This window comes from Macaca mulatta, chromosome 1 (assembly GCF_049350105.2).
Source record: "Macaca mulatta isolate MMU2019108-1 chromosome 1, T2T-MMU8v2.0, whole genome shotgun sequence".
Lineage (NCBI taxonomy): Eukaryota > Metazoa > Chordata > Mammalia > Primates > Cercopithecidae > Macaca > Macaca mulatta.
The window spans coordinates 23,678,128-23,694,291 of NC_133406.1; positions in this window are offsets into that span (position 1 = coordinate 23,678,128).

Here is a 16,164-nt window from a genome sequence, read left to right on the forward strand (position 1 = left end):
ATTAATAGATTTGGTCTCTTTACATAATCTCTTACTTTGCAAAGGTTTTGTTCATTTATTTTCATTCCTTTTTTTTTTTTTTTTTTTTTTTTTGAGATGGAGTTTCACTCTTTCGCTCAGGCTGGAGTGCAATGGCATGATCTTGGCTCACTGCAACCTCTGTCTCCTGGGTTCAAGCAATTCTCCTGCGTCAGCCTCTGGAGTAGCTGGGATTATGGTGCCCGCCACTGTGTCCAGCTAATTTTTGTATTTTTAGTAGAGACGGGGTTTCACCATGTTGGCTAGGCTGGTTTTGAACTCCTGACCTCAGGTGATCCATCTGCCTCGGTCTCCCAAAGTGCTAGGATTACAGGTGTGAGCCACTGCACCTGGCCTATTTCTTTTTCTTTATTTTTATCTGACCATCTTATTTCAGAGAGCCAATCTTCAAGTTCTGACATTCTTTCCTCAACTTTGTCTATTCTGCTGTTAATACTTACGATTGCATTGTAAAATTCTTATATTGTGTTTTTCAGCTGTGTCAGATCCATTAGGGTCTGTTTTAGCGGGCTACTTTGTCCTTCATCTCCTGTATTATTTTATTGTGATTCTCAGTTTCCTTGGATTGGATTTTGCAGTTCTCCTGAATCTCAAGGATCTCATTCCTATCCATATTCTGAATTCTATTTCTGTCATTTCAGCCAGCTCAGCTTGGTTAAGAACTCTTGTTGGAGGATTGGTGCAGTCATTTGGAAGACATACAACACTCTGGCCATTTGAGTTACTGGAATTCTGGCACTGGTTCTTTCTCATCTCTGTGCGTGAGTATTCCTTTAACTGCAGTGTAAATTGAGTACAGCCAATAAACTTTACTGGATGTTTTCACAGGGCCAAGGCTTCATGCAGGTTCTTTATTTGAAGCTGACTTCTTGGCTCTGGTTTCAGAGGGGGTTATGTTAGTGAGGTATTTTTGGTGTTGAAGCTTAGGGTTGTGATCCAGTAGGTGGTGCTTAGGCATATTGGTCAGTTGATAGTCTATTGATTGGTTGTGTGGCTCCCCTATATTTTCTCACACTTGCAGTTGTGTTCCCTCTCAATGCTCTAGAAGTATGGGTTCCTCTCTCTCTTGAGTGCTGGCTGTAGATCATGGCTTGCCATTCCTGAGCTCCCCCTTGCATCTCTGGGGCAATCTCAGGGTTTATGTTCCTTCCTTATTTGGAGGAAGCAGAGGAAGGAACTTTAGTAGTGGTTGTGCCAAAGGTCTTTTGTTTGTCTCCTGGGGGCTCCACTCCAGAAAGATGCAGGTCAGCAATTGCTCAGTGCAATCAGTTCAGGACGAAGGGTCTGTGCTGTGGGCCCAAGCTGGGTTGGGGGGGCGGTCCTTGTGTGGTGACGAGCAGGGGTGGTTGGGTGGAACCCAAGGGAGACGGACTGGCCTCCTCTCCTTGGGTTGACTGCAGCTTGTTGGAGGTGTGCATAAGGCACTTAGGGTCTTTGCTCCTTCATTAGTCTAAGGGTAGCGTGGGTAGTTCCACTGCAGGGGCAGTGGCAGAGAGGCTTTCAGTTGCCCTTGGCAGCTCTGTCCAGAGAGTTGCTGAGCTGCTACTGGCTTGATAGCCCCAGTGGTCAGTGGGTGGAGGTCCAGGCCTGGAGGATCTGCCTGTGAGGAGATATGGGAATGGGCACTCATGTAACAGTCTGGGCACTTTTATATAGGGCTGCTGGAGCATGCTGGGGTTCCACCCAAGTCCCTAGTCACCTCAGATTTTCTAGTACATGGAAGAATCAACAATGAAGGATGCAAAGATGGTGGCCTGCCCCTCCCTCTGGGAGCTCTGCCCCAGGGAAGTACAGAGTTGTTACTGGCCTGAAAGCATCAGTAGAAGGCAGTTAGAGACCCTAGTTAGTAGGCCCCACCTACTGAGGAGAAATGGGATCAGGGACCCACTTAAAAAAAAAAAAACCAGCCTTGCCATGTTTTTGTAGAGCATCTGTGCTGTGCTGGGGGCCTGCTCCAGCCCCCAGTTGCCTTGGATTCTCCAACGCCCAAAGGTGGAATGGCTAATTTGCCCAGACAGCAAAGATGGTGGCACTTCTGTCCCTCTGGGAGCTCCATCCCATGGAAGTTTGAGTTCTATCAGCCAGAAAACCCCAGCAGAGGTAGCTGGAGACCCTAGTTGGGAGGTCCCACCTGGTGAGGAGGAAAGGGATTGGGGACCTGCTTTAAAAAGCAGTCTGGCCGTGTTTTCATAGAATAGCTTTGCTATGCTGGGGTCTGCTTCAGCTCCCGGTCATCTTGGACTCCCCAAAGCCTGAAGGCTAGATCGGCTAAGTAGCCCAAACAGCAAAGATGGCAGCCCTCCCCTCCTCCTGGAATCTCTGTCTTAGGGAGATATAATGCTGCTACTGGTGGCTGTCTGGAGTTCCAATCCAGTGGGTCTTATCCTGTGATGTGATGTGGAAGTGGGGCTTGTTGGCTGTCACTGCTCAACCCCCTTGATTCAGCCTCTTTTCTGGGGGTGCCTAGTTGAGAGGGGGGTAGTCTAACCTCCCAATTCACTGGAGCTGCAATTGTTTTTGCCAGGAAGCCCAGGTATCTAAGCCTACCAGGTCTCTGCATGTGCCTGAGTATCTGCTCTGCCAAGACTCCATGTAGCTCTGTATGTCAGACTGAAGGCCCTGGTGGAGTGAGTTCACGAGGGGATCTCCTGACCCAAGGGTTGCAAAGATCCTTCTTCATGGGAGATACATGGGTTCCCTAGGTCACTCATTCACTCACTGCTTCCCTGGGCGAGGGAGGTGCCCCTCGCTCCATGTTGCTCTTGGGTGAGCCATTGTTCTGTCTTGCTTTTCTCCATTCTGTGGGTCAAGTTGTTTCCTTGATTAGTCCTAATTAATGTACCTGAATATTTAAGTTGAAGGTGCTATATTTACTTGCCCCTTCTGTTCCTGTCCATGAGAGTGTCACACACTAGCTGCTTCTAGTCGGCCATCTTCGAGCTCAACTTTTAAATTCAATCATGTACTTGACTGTTCCACTTTGGTGTGTTATATGCCTCTCAAAGCAAATCTTTTGATTCCTTCCCCCTAAAGCTGATTCTTCCTCTAATCTTTCCCATTTCATAAAATTGTCCCACCATTACCCCATAGTTCAAGCCCCAGTCTAGGATTTGTCTTTGATTCCTCTTTATATCCCTCTGCATCTAGCAAGTCTTGTCAGTTCATCCTCAAATCTATCTACTTCTCATCATCTCCACTGCTATCTCCCATTTCAAGCCATCATTACTTGTGGGTGATGTCAGTGCACACATGTCCCTCAGACCTTTCCATGTTGTTCCAGCCAACTTCCCACAGTCAGTACTTACATCTTGGTGCTTGAGGGTTGCTCTCCTCCAATCTTGAAAGGTCACTCTGCCTACCTGCTATTGGCGGGAGGTGCTGGGGAATAAGTACTCTCGGCCCCTTCTAACAGCAACCTCCATCAAAGACTTTTGGAGTTGGTGTATAAATACCCCAGCTGCCTTGCCTTTCAGGTGGAACTAGTCTGAGGTGTGTTTGGAACCCTTTTTCCAAATTTCTCTGCAGGACTAAGCTCTGGTCACTCTCTATAGTAGTTGGGTTAATAATACACTCTTTGTTGCTTGCCTTCCGTTTCCTATTACACTTCCTCCCACTTCTGTCAAGGTGTTTCCTGCAATTCTTAAAGATACTAATTGCACTTGAATCCTCGTCTCAGGGTTTGCTTCTGGGAGAACCCAAACTAAGATGCTGGTTTCCTGAAATAGCCTATTATCCCCCTATAAATCTTTTTCTGCACATTAGCCAGACTGAAATTCTAAAAATGTAAAGTGGATCATATCGCCTCTGCTTGGTTCCCACTTAGCTTAAATTAATATCCCAAATCCCTAATATAGCTCAACATAGTACAGACTCTGGCCTCATTTCATATCATTCATTCCCTCTTTCATTTCACTGCAGTCACACTCAGTTATTTCCTATATCTTGAACTTACCAACTCGCTCCTGTCTAAGGTCATTTGTACTTGTTCCTTCTGCCTGGCACATTCAAACTCCAGAACCTCAGGGGTTGAGCTCCCTTTTAAAATTTCAATCCTAGATCAAATATCACCTTCTCTGAAAAGTCACTCTACAGTAACTGAAACCTCCCTCTATTACAATTGTTTGGATTTATCTTGATATCTATGTATTTATTTATTGTTTACCTTACCCTTCTATAGGACCCCTGCTATATTATAACAGCAACTTTGTGTGTCTTGTTCTCATTTTGTCCTCAGCACCTAGAACAGCAACAGGTCTTAGCACTTAGCAGGAGATTTATATATATATATATATATATATATATATATATATATACACACACACATATATATACACACACACACACACACACATATATTTACTTATTTATTGAATGAATTAATATAAGGTATAATTATCTTTAATTATGTCAAAGGATTGTCTGTATATTAATACTTATCATTTGCATTATTATAATTTATTTGCAACTTGATAACAAAAATAAAATTAATTAGTCACTATTAATGAAGAGATGTATCTACAAAATAATTATTGTGTCAGAGATGTGCCAGGTACTGCACCAGACGTTAAAGATACAAGATGAAAAAGATATTCTCTGCTCTTTCATGAAGTAACTGGTGATATAATTGAAAATAGGAAACTGAAAGTGTAGGTTGTCTTATGTGTCATGACAACAACAACAATGACTGCCCTCTGAGGGTGCTTTTCAGTTTTCCAAAGCACATCCACGTCACTATGGTAGTTGACCATCATAATGGTGCTATAGGTGGGCCCATTCTTCAGGTGAGGAAACAAAAGCTTAAAGAGGTGAAGAGTTTTGCCAAAGCTCATGCAGCTTGCAAGAGACAGCAGTGGGACTGTAATGAGATTTGGGGATGTCAGAAGCTCATGTTCTTTCCACTGCCTCCAACAGTGTCTCCCACCCCTCCACAGCCTGGGGACAGAGCAGATGCCCATCACATGCTTGCTGATGGGAGGAAGGATGGTGGGTAATACCATAGGGAACATCCTTCACGGGGGAGATCCTTGGGTGGCTTGACCAACAGACACTGCCAGCCACTTCTGCTGCTGCTGCTGACAGTCCAGAATTAGTCACTCTGGGAGGCAGTGGGCTTTTTGTAAAGCAAATTTACTATTGGGAATAAATATTTGATGCAGGTGAATAGATGTTATGTTTTAATATATTGTTAGTTGAATCCACTAAAAAATACATTGGTTAAATAAATAATATGTGTAATCTACTAATGTGCGTTGGTGCCTAGTGCAGTAAGCCAATCTTTTTTTTAATTTTTTAAATTTTTATTTATTTATTTACTTATTTATTTATTTATTTTAGTAAGCCAATCTTAAACTAACATCTATTAGGAGAACCAACCTGTTGAAGGCAGAGATATACTCTATGGCAAATTGAGGACAGGGAATTAATAGTTTTCTTCTTAGTTATAAATAATAAATTAATCATTGTTTTACAAAGTTAAATCCATAATTCTGTATTAGTCTCTGTACCCACTGCATAGACAGAGTCTTGCCACATGTTTTCCTGGGCTAAGAATGCAGTATTTTTGTGAATCAAGCAATGTGCACTGCAAGGCAGGGATAAAATGAGGGGAGTGTGGAGGAAAAGCACCAGGGAAGAAGTCAGAGTGAGAGTAGAAAGGGAATCTTGCTTGCTAATATGAGAGTTGGAGGTAAGAATGGGCAAGTGGGTTCACTCTTTGTTCGAGGGATGTGATGCCACAGTGGAAAGCCAGTGTTCCATCCAGAAAGGAGCCTGGACTGGCAGGTTCCATGCTGCTCTCATGCTTCACCATCACAAACCTCACCTGAAAGAAAGGAAGACTCAGGACTGATCTGGGCGGTATCTTGCTTTCATTTAGTGTTATAAAATATTTACTAAGAAATACAGAATCCAAGTGCCTTTGAACTCAGGGACTGAATCTAGTTCTACCCTCTGGAGTCCAGAGAGGTATAGGGATTTTTCCTTAAGTCCCACAGAGCCAGGCCTTGAGTTGATTTCATCTTCCTGTCCTGCTCCTTCTTTCACATCACCTTCTCCCTTGCTTTGCAGCCCTTGTCTGTTCTCAGCTGTCTTCCTGTAGCATGTGGTTCCAGGGGAGCCAGAGTAAGTCCTTTCCTCAGGTCTGGCTGTAATTGCATGCACTAAGGCAGAGAAAGAATTGCAGCCTCTCCCACAGAAAACAGCATAAGATGGACAGAGTGTGTTGCCTGGCACGATGTTGGAGCATTCCATTCCTATACTGCCAAGTGTTGAGCTCTTCTGGCTTTTTGTCCATAAGCCTTAATTTCTCAAAAGGGACTCTTTTATCAATACTTGGGGATGTAGTAATTCACTGCCACCAAAACTTACAAATGAGAGCAATAAGAAGGCCTTCTGAAAGGCTAACTGGTGGAATCAGCACGCCATGCCACCAGGCACACCATGTTTCCCACAGGAGTACAAAGCCAGGGATCCCCCTGCTGCTCCCTTTCCAGCCTCACCTCTCCTTGCTCCAGCCTCACCGAAAATCTTTGATTTTGCTCTCCCTGTCTGGGACATGGTCCTTCCTCTGCTGAGATAATCCCACACTCCTTCTTGCACCTGCTCCCATTTTGACTTGCTGACCTCTTTTCTTGATTGTGTCCCGTGCGGCTCTGTAGTGGTAACTGTGGTTCTCTGCCCAGATGCCCTCTTTAGGGTCAGCATACTCATTCCCAGATGCTGGTAATGTCAACAACTGCTGAAGCTCTCACTGAGATTTGCGCTAGCTCGCCGGGAACTGCCACCCCAATGTCCTGTCCCTCCATAGAGGGTGGCCCACAACCCATGACTGGTTGACTTGGGGGTCCAAAGAAGGTCTTGCCTCAGCAGAGTCTCTGCGGGGCCATCAGCTCCAGAGCTCTCTATAGGCTTTGCAGGAGCCTTAGTTGTAGCCTCATTGTGGACCAGCTTCTCCCTGCCTTGTCCTGCCTTCCTCAGTTTCTTACTGGTGTGTCTCCTGGAAAAATCTCCAGTTAATTTTCTGTACACAATTCTCCATCTTAGTGTGTTTCTTAGAAAGCCAAGTTAAGGTGATTGTACCAGGAGCGGCCCTGGGAAAAAGACTCTAAAATAGAATCTTGGTGATCTACTTAACAGTCGTCTGTCAATGAGGTCCTCAACACTGGTGGTAGGTGGAGTAAGGAGAGCTCCTGGTGTGTGTAGCAGTGCAATTGTTAAGACTGAGATAGGGAACATCGATGCAAAAATCCTCAATAAAATACTGGCAAACCGGATTCAGCAACACATCAAAAAGCTTATCCACCATGATCAAGTGGGCTTCATCCCTGGGATGCAAGGCTGGTTCAACATTTGCAAATCAATAAACATAATCCAGCATATAAACAGAACCAAAGACAAGAACCACATGATTATCTCAATAGATGCAGAAAAGGCTTTTGACAAAATTCAACAGCCCTTCATGCTAAAAACGCTCAATAAATTCGGTATTGATGGAACGTACCTCAAAATAATAAGAGCTATTTATGACAAACCCACAGCCAATATCATACTGAATGGGCAAAAACTGGAAAAATTCCCTTTGAAAACTGGCACAAGACAGGGATGCCCTCTCTCACCACTCCTATTCAACATAGTGTTGGAAGTTCTGGCTAGGGCAATTAGGCAAGAGAAAGAAATCAAGAGTATTCAGTTAGGAAAAGAAGAAGTCAAATTGTCCCTCTTTGCAGATGACATGATTGTATATTTAGAAAACCCCGTTGTCTCAGCCCAAAATCTCCTTAAGCTGATAAGCAACTTCAGCAAAGTCTCAGGATACAAAATTAATGTGCAAAAATCACAAGCATTCTTATACACCAGTAACAGACAAACAGAGAGCCAAATCATGAAGGAACTTCCATTCACAATTGCTTCAAAGAGAATAAAATACCTAGGAATCCAACTTACAAGGGATGTAAAGGACCTCTTCAAGGAGAACTACAAACCACTGCTCAGTGAAATAAAAGAGGACACAAACAAATGGAAGAACATACCATGCTCATGGATAGGAAGAATCAATTTCGTGAAAATGGCCATACTGCCCAAGGTAATTTATAGATTCAATGCCATCCCCATCAAGCTACCAATGAGTTTCTTCACAAAATTGGAAAAAACTGTTTTAAAGTTCATATGGAACCAAAAAAGAGCCCGCATCTCCAAGACAATCCTAAGTCAAAAGAACAAAGCTGGAGGCATCACGCTACCTGACTTCAAACTATACTACAAGGCTACAGTAACCAAAACAGCATGGTACTGGTACCAAAACAGAGATATAGACCAATGGAACAGAACAGAGTCCTCAGAAATAATACCACACATCTACAGCCATCTGATCTTTGACAAACCTGAGAGAAACAAGAAATGGGGAAAGGATTCCCTATTTAATAAATGATGCTGGGAAAATTGGCTAGCCATAAGTAGAAAGCTGAAACTGGATCCTTTCCTTACTCCTTATACGAAAATTAATTCAAGATGGATTAGAGACTTAAATGTTAGACCTAATACCATAAAAATCCTAGAGGAAAACCTAGGTAGTACCATTCAGGACATAGGCATGGGCAAAGACTTCATGTCTAAAACACCAAAAGCAACGGCAGCAAAAGCCAAAATTGACAAATGGGATCTCATTAAACTAAAGAGCTTCTGCACAGCAAAAGAAACTACCATCAGAGTGAACAGGCAACCTACAGAATGGGAGAAAATTTTTGCAATCTACTCATCTGACAAAGGACTAATATCCAGAACCTACAAAGAACTCAAACAAATGTACAAGAAAAAAACAACCCCATCAAAAAGTGGGCAAAGGATATGAACAGACATTTCTCAAAAGAAGACATGAATACAGCCAACAGACACAGGAAAAAATGCTCATCATCACTGGCCATCAGAGAAATGCAAATCAAAACCACAATGAGATACCATCTCACACCAGTTAGAATGGCGATCATTAAAAAGTCAGGAAACAACAGGTGCTGGAGAGGATGTGGAGAAATAGGAACACTTTTACACTGTTGGTGGGATTGTAAACTAGTTCAACCCTTATGGAAAACAGTATGGCGATTCCTCAAGGATCTAGAACTAGATGTACCATATGACCCAGCCATCCCATTACTGGGTATATACCCAAAGGATTATAAATTATGCTGCTATAAAGACACATGCACACGTATGTTTATTGCGGCACTATTCACAATAGCAAAGACTTGGAATCAACCCAAATGTCCATCAGTGACAGATTGGATTAAGAAAATGTGGCACATATACACCATGGAATACTATGCAGCCATAAAAAAGGATGAGTTTGTGTCCTTTGTAGGGACATGGATGCAGCTGGAAACCATCATTCTTAGCAAACTATCACAAGAACAGAAAACCAAACACCGCATGTTCTCACTCATAGGTGGGAACTGAACAATGAGATCACCTGGACTCGGGAAGGGGAACATCACACACCGGGGCCTATCATGGGGAGGGGGGAGGGGGGAGGGATTGCATTGGGAGTTATACCTGATGTAAATGACGAGTTGATGGGTGCTGACGAGTTGATGGGTGCAGCACACCAACATGGCACAAGTATACATATGTAACAAACCTGCACATTGTGCACATGTACCCTAGAACTTAAAGTATAATAATAATAAATAAATTAAAAAAAAAAAAGACTGAGATAGGATGCCAGTGAAAGTAAATGCACTGGCTCATGCAATACCTGGGGCACTGGAGAAGTTTGAGGCAAATGGTGACTGTGGAATTGGGTGACAGCCACTGAATGCCATTGATCCATTGAAGAGAGATTATGTCAGGATCAGAATGGGATTAATCACCAATTCTAGGCAAAATCAGAAAGCCAGAGGACCTCCTTGGCAGCATTTAAGGAAACTCTAACTCCTTGCAGTAGGGCCAAAAAGAATGGAAAATCAAGCCTGGCACTAAATTGTAGGAATAGCTTCAGAGAAAGGTGAATTATGGCCCTGGTAGCGGTCTTATACCAAAGTCAAGGTCTTAATAGAGAACGAGTGGGACCCTCAGACTTGGGATGGGGATGTCTGAATAGATGCAGTTAAGACCCCTGAATGTACAGACTTTTCTGAAGTCACTGGGCCTGCAGATGTGGCCCACTCCCCTCTTGTTACCAGATTCTGATCATATGGAGGCTTCCATTGAAGAGAGTGTCTTATGAAATGATGTTTGCTCCCTCAGAATCTACCTCTGTATACTCTGCTAGCAATCAGACCAATAAGGTCTGTGCCACATCCTGGCACAGTTTGATTGGATGAGCTGGGCCTGCTGAGAAGGAGAGGGACCGTATGCTGCAGGAGCAGGCTATAATGCACCCAGGAACATGTTGGATCAGAACATAAGTTGGTTAAAGGTGTGTTTATTTAGATATGGGAACCCTCTGAAGGGCTGTCTTAATTTTAGTGCTCCCTGTTGGATTGGCTGAGGCCTCAGCTGCAAGTGCATTGCTGGCCAGCTTCTTCGTTTGCCCAATCTGCCTTTCTCACTTCTTCATAGGCCCTTCAACCCCCTGTAGGCTACTTTCAAAACAACTTTCTAATGTACCTCTTCCCTGCAGTCTGTTTCCACATACTCTTCTGTGTGCTTGTTATGAACTGAATTGTGTCCCCTCAAAATTAATGTGTTGAAGCTCTAGTCTCCAGTGTGACTATTTGGAGATAGGGCCTTTTTTATGGAGATAACTACAGTTAAATGAGGTCATAAAGATGAGGCTCTAATTCTATGGGGATCTGTGTTCTTGGAAGAAGAAGTAACACAGAGCTCTTTTTCCATGCACGCAGAGAAAAGGTTATATGAGGACATAGAGAGAAAGTATCATCTGCAAGCCAGAAAGACCAGCCTCACCAGAAATCAACCCTCCTGGTAACTTGGTCTTAGATTTCTAGCCTCCAAAATTGTGAGAAAATAAATTTCTGTCATTTAAGCCACCTACTCTGTGGCATTTTGTTGTGGCAGCCCCAGCAGACTAATATAGTGCTCCTAGTTCCATTCTGTACTTCGTGTGTTGTAGCACTTACCATCATACTTCCTTACTCTTCTGACTTGAACTTTGGAACATAGTAGCTGCTCAATTAGTAACTGTTGAATGAATGGTGAATGAATGTAACATAAAATGGTTCTCAGGTCAGAGTAAAATATGATGGAAATAACGACTCTCTAAATACAGAAAGGGGCTGATCGGTCCCAGAATAACAATAAAAAGCCAATCTTAGGCTGGGTGCAGTGGTTCATACCTGTAATCCCAGCACTTTGGGAGGCTGAGGCAGGTGGATAACTTAAAGCCAGGACTTTGAGACCAGCCTGGCCATTATGGCAAAACCCTGTCTCTACTAAAAATACAAAAATTAGCTGGGCATGGTGGTATATGCCTGTAGTCCCAGCTACTCAGGAGGCTGAGACATGAAAATTGCTTGAACCTAGGAGGCAGAGGTTGCAGTGAGACAAGGTTTCACCACTGCACTCCAGCCTGGGCGACACAGTGAGACTCTATCTCATAAAAAAAAAAAAGTAAATTTTAAAACAGTGCCCATCCAAGTAGCACTCAGAAGAGAGGTATCTTAGCCGTGAAAGTTTGGTTATTTTGGTCCCATGATCATGGCCATGTTTAAAGTGCAAATGTGAGGAAGAGTTGTAGCCAGTAGATTTTCAGCATTTTCAATCATATGGGTAAGTCTCTACTGTGGAGGCAGGTGCCCCAGAGGCTCCCTTAGCCTGCTGCCATTGTACATTTGATCTACCTGCCATCCCCCCCTTATCCTGCTTGAACACTCTTCAGATAACACCACCTGGGATTTGGTTTCTCACATAGGCTTGTTGACAGGTGATGAGAACTGGAGTATTCAAGTCCATGGAACAGGTATAATTTCCTCTTGTAAGTGGATTAATTTCAATTCTGATTTTGTGTATCAGTCCTGCTTTATGTGAGCCTGTCCCTGAGAGATGCATCTGCTCTCACTGTGCTGACAAGTCATGTTTCTGACCCTATGAGACCCAGGGACAGACAGTGGATTGTAGGTGAATTCACTAAACTAATGATGCATCCTCCCTCTCCTCCCCATGCTGACTACAGGGATCCTGTCAGCTTGTTTCCAGGGAACGTCCTGACCTCATCATGTACTGAGAATCTATTCTCTACTTTGAGATTTTTGTGAACAGTAGGGCTAGGACTGGGTGGTCAACTTCTTTTTTACTTCTAATATTAAGTATTACCTGATGCTGGGGACATAGTCATTATTCAATGAAGAGAAGATGAATTAAATGTCCCTGTGGCATAGGGGGACCCTTGGGACAAGACAGTTCTTCCCTCAAGGTGTTGAGTGAGGAGGTCTCTGGGGCCTGTGGACTGCAGTGCAACCTCTGCAGGATTTCACAGAGGGTCTGGGATGCTTACTGCACTCCCAGGGACCCTTGGAGGGCTCTTCAGGTCTACAGGTGAGATATGAGCCCCAATATGAGAAAGAGTGATCAGAACAAAATTTGTTTATGACCTGGAATAAAGCTGTTTGTATCTTTTAAAAAATTATAACCTGGAATAAAGCTATTTGTATCCTTTAAAAAATCCTTTTTATCTGTAATGTATATAGGATTTCTCCCATTTTACACCAGGAGAAAGTGGATGGTTCAGCGTACCATCACCATGAACATTCTCAAAATGTCCTTGATAGCAAGTAACTGTTTTGTACTCTGAGTGTATGGAGAATTCCACATTGTAATCCCCATCCTAGCAGATGGACGGTATTATGTCACATAGTTGCAGCAGACTAGCCATAGTGATCCAATCAGCATACAGATGTTATAGTTCATGGATTTTAAAATGTATATTTTTTCACATTTATCATCTTTGAAATTGGGATACAACTTATTGACATGTCAAAGTTTAAATCAGAAATATGTTTTTTGTTAATATTACATATAATTATGTTTTATAATTGATGGCATCTTAGATTAGATAAATAGAATAAAATATTCTATAGCATTCTTGGTTGAGGAGAAGCAACTAGAATGCCTTTTTCTAATTTTTCTCCATTATACATTAAATCTTTTGCACTATTGGGAGGAAGATAATTGTCTGAAAAGAAGAAACACCTCCCAAAATAAAATTAAGAGGAAGACCAGCACTACTCAAGAACATGGGGTGCTGGCCTTGTTACTGCCCCTACACTGGCCAAGGAATACCAACACTGTGCTTACCTGGCTGTTCTTCTCTGGGTATCACCTTGGACCTTTTCCTCCCTTCTCTCAATTATAAAACGTTACCTCTCTTGTCTCCCAGTCCCTCAGAATCAGTCAATCTGAGAGATAATTCTATGAGGATCTTCCATAGAAGTGAATCAAAATGACTTCATGCTTTATTCTTTTCTCTTCCTTCTCCTGTATCTTGTGCATTTTAACAGTGAATAATTGGAGTCATAATGCCTCAGTCCAAAAGAGAAACTTTCATGGTAGAAATTATGGTATCTGTGACAAGGTGAAGTCATGTTTTAAGTGTATAGTTCCCTAAAACTCACACCACTTAGTAGGGCAGCTACAGTTTTTATACTACTTTGCAGTTTACAAAACAGACATTGAAAACGTTTTCTTATAAGAGCCTCACTAAAACTCTCTGAAGAAGGTGAGGCAGACTTTATCATCATTTTTTAGAAGAAGAAGCAGATATCCAGAGAAATGAAGTTGATTCATGGAGGAAGTAGGACCACATTCTAGGTTTTATGATTCTGGAGGCATTGTTCCTCTTTTTTGGAAAGAGACCCCTGTTTACAACTTCTTCCCTTGCCTATAAGTAGATGAGCTTCAAAGAAGCTGAAATTATTCAAGGCCTGGTAGACTATGTCAGAGGCGTTGGTCTTTCCTCTGGGAGTCCTGAGAAGTCAGTGAAAGATTTTTTAAGCAGGAGAATAAGATAAACAGATTATTGTTTGTTTACTTGTTAAAGAGCTATCTGGGTGCAGAGGGGAGAATGAATCGTAGGAAGGTAGGAATGGCAATATTTAGGAAGCTATTGCTGTAGTTTAGGGAAAAAATGGTGGTGCTTGGTCCAGGAAGATGACAGTGGATGGGAGAGAGGTGGAGGAAATTCTGGGATGATGGCAGCTGAAGCATGTATCCTACAGCCTTTTTACCCTAGCTCAAATCCAACTACCAGCTGAAGGTCTGTGCTCTATAGGATTCTAGGAGTAGTGCTCAGCCTTCTGGCCAAGATAGGAACCTTGAGATAGGGGAAAACCCTGGAGCAAAACTTAGTTATTACAGGGAGCTTGAGCCATGGAGATCCATGGCCAACGTGGTCCTAGAAATACCTGTTGGCCACTCTGTTCCTGAGGACCTGAGGTAAGACTGCAACATGGATGGGGTTCTCCTACCTCTGAGAGCTGTGGTCTTTATTCCTGAGGAGATAGAGAGCAGAGAGTCTTCCTCCAGAGGTTTCATCTGGGGAGAGGCATTCTGCCACTGGGTTGGTCCCTAGGGTCAGAGGCTGTTGTGCTTTTCAATGTTCCCAAGTTCGTTGCCACTCTTGATAGCTTAACCTGGGTCCCAAGAAAGAGTAGAATCAAGAGTTCACAAAGGAAAATTCAGTGTACCGAGGGGTTCTCAATAGCCACAGAAAGCAATGACAACACTCAGATGGGTAACTCCTTTGAATACAACTGCTAGAGGAGACAGGCATTGGTCTTATTTTTTAAAAAATAAGTACTTAAGGAGAATCATATAGCATTTTAAAAAGACCTCTTAGAAGCAGAAAACAAAACAAACACAAAACAGAAACAGCCATGATTTTTACATTTAAAAATTAGGGAGAGGATGATCCTACTGAAAACCATTCTAAAGACATGGAAATTCAGGTGAAGGAAAAATCTTAGAGCAAGGACCAGAAATACAAAGAGACAGAAATCATGAGAAAAAAAAAATGAGGTCTGAAGAACAGATCCTGGAGGGAGGCCTAAGATGTGAATAATAGAAGTCCAGAGAAGGTAGACTCCGGGAGAGTTTGATGATAGATGTAGGTGGGAGTTGATGGAGAGGAAATGCCAAGGAAGTCTCCAATGCTTCTGGTTTGGGCAGGTGGGTAGACGGTAGTGCCACTGCCCAAAACAGACCATCCTAGAAGATCAGTGGGTTGTGGGTCAAAGAGGGCAGGTGGGGAGTGATGAGTTCAGCTGTGTTGAGCTTGAAGAGCTTATGGACATAGAAGTGGAGACATTGACTAGCTGTTCAATGTAGTTATAGAGTTCAGAGCAGAGATGCCTGGCTGGAGATACAGAATGGAAAACCACCAACCTTTAGTGCCCTGAAATAAAGGGCATAGATGAGAGTCCCTGGAGTGAGAGGCAAAAAACAAAACAAAATAAACAAAACCCCAAACTTTCATAGGTGCAGCAAATCACCATGGCATGTTTACCTATGCAACAAACCTTCCGGCACATGTACCCCAGGACTTAAAATAAAAATAAAAATAAACCAATAAACAAAAAAACTCCCAAAACTGTTTGGATGAAGGTCGCAGTGTGACCAATCTCTTCCTTCCTTTCCCCTTTTCTCCCCTACTCTTAATTCTACATTTCGCCTGCTTTACATGTCCTTTCTTATTACCTGATACGAGACTTGCTGGGGAAAGGGAGCGCAAGAAGAAAAGAAAAGAAAAAGGAGAAAAAAAGAAGAACATAAGGAAGAATAGTGAGGGCATACCCTAAAATAGGGATGCTGTGGTAAATCTGCCCTCTGATCACCAAGGCAGAGGTGTGATCCATGAGAATGCAGTCTCTCATAGGAGGGCTCTCACAGTGAGGCACCATAGTTATCTTTCCTGAGACATAAAAGGAAAAGTAGAACTAGCATCTACTGAGCAACTGCTATGCTGGACATGCTCTTTAGTACTTATTCTCTCATTTAATTTTCTTCAATAATCTCATTATATAAGGAAAGCAAAACTCAGAAAGGTTGAGAAAGTTCCCCCAATATCACACAGTTGGAAAGCAACAGGGTTAAATGAATCTGTGCAAATCTGAAGCCCTTGCTTTTCCTGCTGTACCACAGAGCATCTGTACTAGAGGCAGCAGGCAGCAGATTTAGATACTG